The 7,317-nt window shown below is 44.1% G+C and overlaps 1 protein-coding gene across 5 annotated transcripts in view; it reads left to right on the top strand.

Annotated features, from left to right (window-relative positions):
- The first annotated feature begins 5,013 nt into the window (after positions 1-5,013).
- Positions 5,014-7,317, top strand: part of LOC106056678 (tryptophan 2,3-dioxygenase-like) — a 31,977-nt gene continuing 29,673 nt past the window's right edge. For 3 of the 5 annotated variants that reach the window (XM_013213500.2, XM_056037815.1, XM_056037818.1), the window contains exon 1: positions 6,266-6,447. The gene's annotated coding sequence lies outside the window, so the exon portion shown is untranslated. Of the gene's footprint in view, positions 5,167-6,265; positions 6,448-7,317 lie in introns of those variants that run through there. The other 2 variants (XM_056037814.1, XM_056037817.1) reach the window with 2 other exon arrangements.

Here is a 7,317-nt window from a genome sequence, read left to right as displayed (position 1 = left end):
ATCTTAGCTCCATTACTGGAATCCTCTTCTCGAGATCTGCAGTCAGCGTCCTAGATTCGCATGCATATAGCAATTTGGCCTTGACCAGGGAGCGCAACAGTCTTAGTTTAGTGTCAAGAGCTATGCCTTTGTCTGTCTAGATTGTTTTGAGTTTTGCAAGTGCTGCTGTAGACTGTGCAATTCTGGCCAGTACTTCTGGTTTGGTTCTTCCTCTGAGACAATAGCTCCAAGGTATTTACATTTACTGATACTTGTCTTCTTTTTTGCTGTTATTAGTACGAAGGGAAAAGGTTCCAAATCATACATCCGGATGGGGGGGGGGGCTATATTCGGCCCCCTCTACACTTCTGTCCCCTGTGCAGAGGCTTATTAATAGTTGTGCCACACTACTCTGTGTGATTCTGGTATCACCGTTTATTCGGTGGTGACACCGTGTGAGTCTCATCGCACTGGGGCACCGTGTTGAGAAATCTATTCTCTGATAACACGGACAAGGAAAGCAGCAGTTCGTTGTAGAGTTTCCCTGTCTCCGTGCAGGTCCAACTCACCATGCGTACCAGTTTCTTTTTCACTCAAATGGCCATTTTTGGGGTGTAGTATCGCGCACTATTAAAGCAGATGGTTTACCGTCTCGTTGTCTTGCTGGCAGTGTCTACAGCGTGAGTCAAAGTTAGGTTTAAATTTAGCAAAATAGGCTCCGATTGGGCAATGTCCCGTTCTGTACCTAGCGATTGTCACCTGCTCTTCTCTATTCAACTGCCACCATTCGTCCGATTTAGAGGGCCCTTTTAAGTTTTGCCAAACTTCCCTGCCTGTGTTTCCGTTTTCCAAATTCCGATGCCACTTTTCCCTCAACCACAATCGCCCGAGCCTGCCCAAACGTCTTTGGCTCGTTCACAGGGTTCAGTTTTTGTGCCGAACTTGGCTAGTAAGTCAGCTTTGCCTTCCACGCCGACATGTCCGGGTATGTATTGCAGTGTCGTCCGAATGTTGCGTTTTTCTTGAAGGCGTCCCGCGCACGCCAGTGTTTTTGCCAGTGGTTCCGGAAGCGTTCCAGCTGAGCTTTCAATGGCTTGTAGGCACGACAAAGAGTCTGTGAATAGCACAATAGGACTGGGTTGTGATGTTTTCTCGTTAAGTCGTTCTTCAATGGACTCTACTGCATTTTGAATTGCTACCATTTCAGCTACGTAATTGCTCATGCCAGAACACGGACCCAGAATCTCGTCGTTTTCAGTGGAGCAAGGGAATCGTACTACCACGCCATACCCAGATGTCGTCTGGCCTAGGTTCTTTCTCGTACAACCATCTGTTTACACTTTAATAGTATCAACTGGGTACTGGGCGATAGTTTCCCTGGCCATGCTTTGGAGGATCTGTTTTTTGCATTTCTTGTTTACTTCGGCGTCAATTAGCGATTTCCTCACCTCCGTTAGTCCAGGAGAATTCGCCTTGGAGGAAGCCCCATGCAGAACGAGAGCTGCTCTGTTCTGGTGTAGATCAACCTCTTTGGACAATTCCCGCACTGTGTGCATGAAAGAGTTCCGTTTCAGACGATCCCCACCCCGCCAGTTGTCGACCAGACTCTTACAGGGCAGCTTTCTTCCAGTGTTTGAATGTTTCAAAAGCGATCATAACAGCCCGCTCCCTTCGTAATCTCAGTGGTGGAAGATTTGTCATGACCTCACCCGCTGCTATTGGTGTCGTACGAAATGCAACACAGATTAGTCTAATAGCTTGGTTCTGCACAGTGTCCAGCCCCGCTAGAGACGTTTGTGAAGCATAGACTTGTGCAAGAGATGAGTACTCCATCCTTGCCCTCACAGACCCAATGTAGAGGGCCCGCAAAACGTTTGCTTTGGCCCCCCCACATGATCGTGGCTAGTCGCTTTACCACCTTAAGACTCTCTGAGGCTTGTTCTCGTACTAGTCTCACATGATCGGACAAACCCATTTTAAGGTCCAGGGTGACTCCCAGGTATTTAGGCTTGGCTTTCATCTATAGAGTGGTACCATTGATTGAGAGAGAAATCTTTTCTTTGTGTATATCTTTGCCAAGAGTGAAGATGGCCCAGACAGTTTTGGCACAGTTTACTTCCATGTTCCACAACCGTGTGTAGCAAGAAACCGTGACTAAGTCACGTTAGAGTGCCGCAGCTAAGGTACTGTGGACCTCCCAGTTTTCCAGATTAGCAGATCTTCCGCAAAGAGCAGAGAGCGACAACTGAGGCGTTCGGTCAAATCGTTGATGTAAACCAAAAAAAAGCGTGCATGAGAGTGACGATCCCTGAGGCAACACCTGCTCTAACACTTTCTCATTGGACCATTGCTCGCCATTATGTGTTTGAACTAACCGATCCGTTACGAAGCTTTTTATCCACCGATACATTTTGGAGTTTACCCCAAGGTTCATCAATTTTAGCACAAGCCTTGTCTCCAGACCCTATCATACGCCTGTTTTAAATCGAGAAAGACTGCAAGTGTCGACTCACCTTTTTTCTCCCTACCGCCTCTCTGGAAACCGTCCGCTACCTCTTGCATAAAGACTGTGACCTGGTCCATCGTACTGCGTTTTTGTCTAAAACCACCATGCTCCTGGCAAATCAGTTTGTTGGACTCGAGGAACCACTTAAGCCGACGGTTAATGATTCTCTCAGCAACCTTCCCCACACACGATGTGAGGGAAATTGGTCTGTAGCTCTCTGGGCTTTGCATTTTTTAAGAATAGGAACAATGGTAGCCAATCTCCACGACTTTGGAAAATCCCCTTGAGTCCTGGTCGATTTAGTAAGCCGTGCAGTTTAAGGAGGCCAATTGTACCAAGGTTTTTTAGCATCTCTGTGCTGATGCCATCTGGCCCTGCTGCTTTGCGAAGCCTAGCCTTTTTAATAGCGAAAGTCACCTCCATCAGTGTGAAGGGTTTGGAGAAAGTCTCTGTCCCAGCCTCGCTGTCGACCAACCTGCGTTTTTCTTTGGCTCTTCTAACACGATCGAGAGCCATCGACACGGAAGTTTTCTTTTGAGCTTTAGAGACCCCAGCAAAGTGTTTGTTCAAAGCCTCAGCTCTCTTCTTATCATTTATAACAGCGCTACCTGGTGTTTGTAGAGGTTCCCCACTCCAGCCAGGTTGTTTAGCAACTTACACGCCTGTCGTCCATCCGCAAGGACTAGGTTCGCGCAAACATCCGACCACTTCTTAAGTGATTCTTCTGACACCGTATCTCTTACTAATGCCGTGAAATTATTGTAGGCTCGTCTCGTCTCTTCTGCGTTTTGTCTAGCTTAGTGCCCTCTTTGTGCCGCTTTTCGTTGTCTGACAAGACGTGCCAACTTTCGAGACCAAAATGACCGGTATTTGCGCTTGCTATTGGTTCGCGGTATGGCCCTGCGAGCCGCTGTCAAAAGAGCCTTTTACAAAGATTCCTCAAAATTAATATTAAGTTTCTCCAAGAGTGCTTCCGATGCACTCTTGAAGAGTTGCCAGTCTGCTTTGGCGTACACCCACTTACGTTTAGGGCAAACAGTTTTCTTTGACGATCCTAGATCAATTGAGACCATTAGCGGCAGATGATCGGACCCCATGTCCCCCAGGACGTCCAGTCGACTCTTTGCAACAACATCCGCAGACACCAGGCACAAATCTGGTTTTGACTCCCCTCCATGCCCGGAGTGAATGAATGTTGCCGAGGAATCAACGTCGTTGAGGAGAACCAAATTTGTTCCGTCGCACAAGTTGAGTACCTTTCGTCCCGAGAGATCGGTTGTTGGACAACCTAAAACCTGGATTTTGGCGCCACTACCGTCCTGGTGCTTTAGAGGCTTTTGTCATCGAGTGTAAGAACACTTCGCGGTGGATTATAGACATTTAGGCATTCAAATCTTTGCAACCATGAGTGTGTCGGTCTCACCGCATCCCCGTGAGGCAGAATCCTTTACACGCGTAAGTAAAGAATTCCTGTCAAAAGTGACTTACTTTTGACATTTTACACAGGAACAGGTAAAGGCCGTGAAGCCCGAGAGCGAGGGCACACAACTGCGTTTCCTCCCAGCTTTGCCTGCTTCCTGCACCAAGAGCGCATCAATCTCGTACGTAGACAAGTCTCTCAATTTCAGGCTTCTTTAGCCGCAGTTGTCTGTTGGCGTTAAATAATATTATTCTGAGTTGCACAGTACCATGTTTGGGCCTAGAGGGACCGTCCCTCTTGAGTTCCTTTTCCGAGCTGTTATTGGTCACATTTGGTATGGAGGTCACGACTTCCCTGTCCGTGCTTTCTGAAGGGTAGCTTGGCTCGCCACCTGGCAACAACTCTTGTTTAGTTTTTGCAGTCAGTATCGGTAAGCTTAGCGGGCGGGCATCTTGGAGATCGAAGACTGTAGCAAATTTTTCGAACACCAACCCGTCGCCAGGATTGGATGAAAGGGGCTTATTGAGTTATGCCCATCCTCGGATTTATTAGATACATTTGTATTGGCCATGCCAGTGACATGCTCAGGGAGGGCGAAGCTGGTTGCATGTTAGACTTTGGAAAATCTCTTCAGGTGAGATTCTGCTACCGACCCGAAAAAAAAACTCGTGCTTATTGGGATAGCGTCCATCGTCGTTCTGCCGCGTATACTTTGTTGGTATAATGAGAGATTGTCTAGACTCGCATACGGCGCACCCCCATCCAATTTTTGACCAGGCACCCACACATTGGGTTGCACCCTCTGGATTTGACAAACTCCATCCACATGGCCCTGAAAACCGTAGACGAAGGAGATCCCAGTTAGCCGCTGCTAGAGGCCTTTTGCAGCGTTACCATGGTTCGCCTCGAGGAGGCCGGGATCGTCTGTGAATCACGGTGGTGACACCTAACTTAATTCTCTCTCTCTCTCTCTCTCTCTCTCTCTCTCTCTCTATCTATCTATCTCACACACACCAATGCTATGTCTCTTAATCTCTGCAACTTAAAAAAAAATGAGGTCGTGTTGGTTACACACGTTAAGTAGAGTCAAGGTCATATCGTACAAACACTTTTTTTCCCTCCTTATAGTTTATGACCAGATTGACCAACTTCTCATGTGTGTTGCGGCCTTAAATAGAATAGGGCCAGTTACATTTCCTTGTCCTAGAAGGGATTATGTTACTTCGATAGTGTTGTTTGTATGGTTATTTGAGACGTCTAGGTGAGTCCTTATCCTTCTCTTTGCTTAGGTCACACACATACACACATTAGTCAATACAAGAACAAAAGTTGTTTCAACACAAATAACATCAATAGGGGCCTACTACTGTGGTGGGAGAAACAAGGTAAATGTATGGCAATAAAAGAAGGGAGGGTGCAAGTGAAAGCATTGTAGGCCTATAAGTAATCTGAGGACACATTGTGTTCTTATTACCTGGGCCATCGCCGCGAACAACAGAGGCGGCCTTAGCGGTGCCCTGGGCGAGTATCATATCAGGGCCACGAATATTTATTTGTACGATGAGCTGACGGTAACTAAATTCTTTTTATCGCCGGGCCCCTCATTATGGGTTATTGTTCAGACGTTATTACCCGTCTTTCTACTTGATGTAATGTGGATTCAGTGCCAATATGAAGCTCGTCACAAATAAAATGAAACCAACTAGAAATGTTATGCCCGTGGAGATTTGCGGTTTCTACGTACAAACATTATCATCATCATCCAATTCATTATTTTTTTAAACTTTCATTTTAAACAAAAGTTACCGCTCCTTCAACAAAATGTTTGTTTTTACATTTGTAACTTTTGTTTTACATTTGTGACTTATACAGTATGTATGTTACGTTTTCAGTTAGAGGAGTCGGTGGGCAAGTTTTAAAGTGGTCCTCGGGTCAAAATAAATTGAGACCCTCCGGTTTATATTATTGAAGCGTGATTAAGATTTAATTCATGAATACATATTGTAATATTGAGCGCCTGCGTGTTAACGTTTGAGATTGTTCTTTAGGTTACATATTAACTATACATGCGGTTCATACCACCCACAGAACTCACTTTTAGGACGACCCCTACAACTGATCTAATAAACTATCAAGATGCCTATGACAGAATTGTCTGGAGTCCCATCTGGTCCCAGAATTAGTATTAGTTCACTCGAAGTATTCGTTAAAACGTTCTTTGCCTGACTTTTCTCTAATAGTACACACCTCTTGACAATCTTCTTGTTTACCTGACCCACATAGGGCTACTTTTTTTTTAAATGTGTCAACGACAGATGTTAAGGAAAAAAACAACAAATCGACTTGAAGTCCGATGCGAGAGAACTGGAGAGATAAGGACGTCCTATTTGTACACTCACTTGCTTAATAAGACAGGAGAGATAAGGACGTCCTATTTGTACACTCACTTGCTTAATAAGACAGGAGAGATAAGGACGTCCTATTTGTACACTCCCTCGTTTCTCTCGCAATCAGTTGTGTCAAACGTAGCACCAAACTTGAGGTGAGTTCACGTTTAGTCTTGCTGAGCTATGTTTCTTATTTCCAAAGCTTCTATCAACTCACTCTGTCATTTTAGACACGTCTCTCTCCCACCTCCCATTCTTGGATTAAGTTGAAACATTGCACAGTTAGTCATTGTCCCTAACAATATTTGAATCAATAAAAAAAATCCATTAATTAGTGATATTTAATACATTTAGTTTGATACTGAAAAGGAAATAAATTATACAGTGTTGAGCAGTGCCTTTTTTTTGTAAAAAGAAATAGGTGCCGGTTCTCAGTGATTAGGTGATGGTACTCAATGATTAATTGCCTAACTTTTAACTACTAATAAATTAATTATATACGTTAAAATACAAGAAAAGTAATATTTTTTCCCCACCGTACCGTCACAAAAAAAAAAAAGCCCTGGTGTTGAGACATGTGACTGTAAATGTGCTATTCTTTCCCTTATATCCCTTAAAATATTTTTTTTTTGTATTTTGCGAGTTTTTGTTTGAAACTAGATTATTTCTAGTTGGTGTCAAACCCGTTCACGTGCAAAAGGAAAAAGGATATATAGGGCCTAGGTTTCCTTCTAAAAAAATATACCTCTTACTTTTTGTTTGTATGCTATCTGCTTATTATGTATTGAGATTGCATAACAAAAATATTCATTATACCGTCTTTATGCTATCTAAGAAAAGGGACGAAAACTATTGATACTGCTTTTTAGTTTTAAGTGGCTTAGAGCCAAGGCCCAATAGGCATACATTATAATTCGACCATGATGTGTCTAGATTCTTGACATAGTCAGAGATTGTAAGAGCTATATTTCGTAAAAGCTTATGAATGCAAGGCTAATTTTGGATTTAGATTAACTGAGTCTCAA

The sequence above is a fragment of the Biomphalaria glabrata genome, chromosome 8 (genome assembly GCF_947242115.1).
Source record: "Biomphalaria glabrata chromosome 8, xgBioGlab47.1, whole genome shotgun sequence".
NCBI lineage: Eukaryota > Metazoa > Mollusca > Gastropoda > Planorbidae > Biomphalaria > Biomphalaria glabrata.
This window is presented reverse-complemented; position numbering and strand designations above follow the sequence as displayed.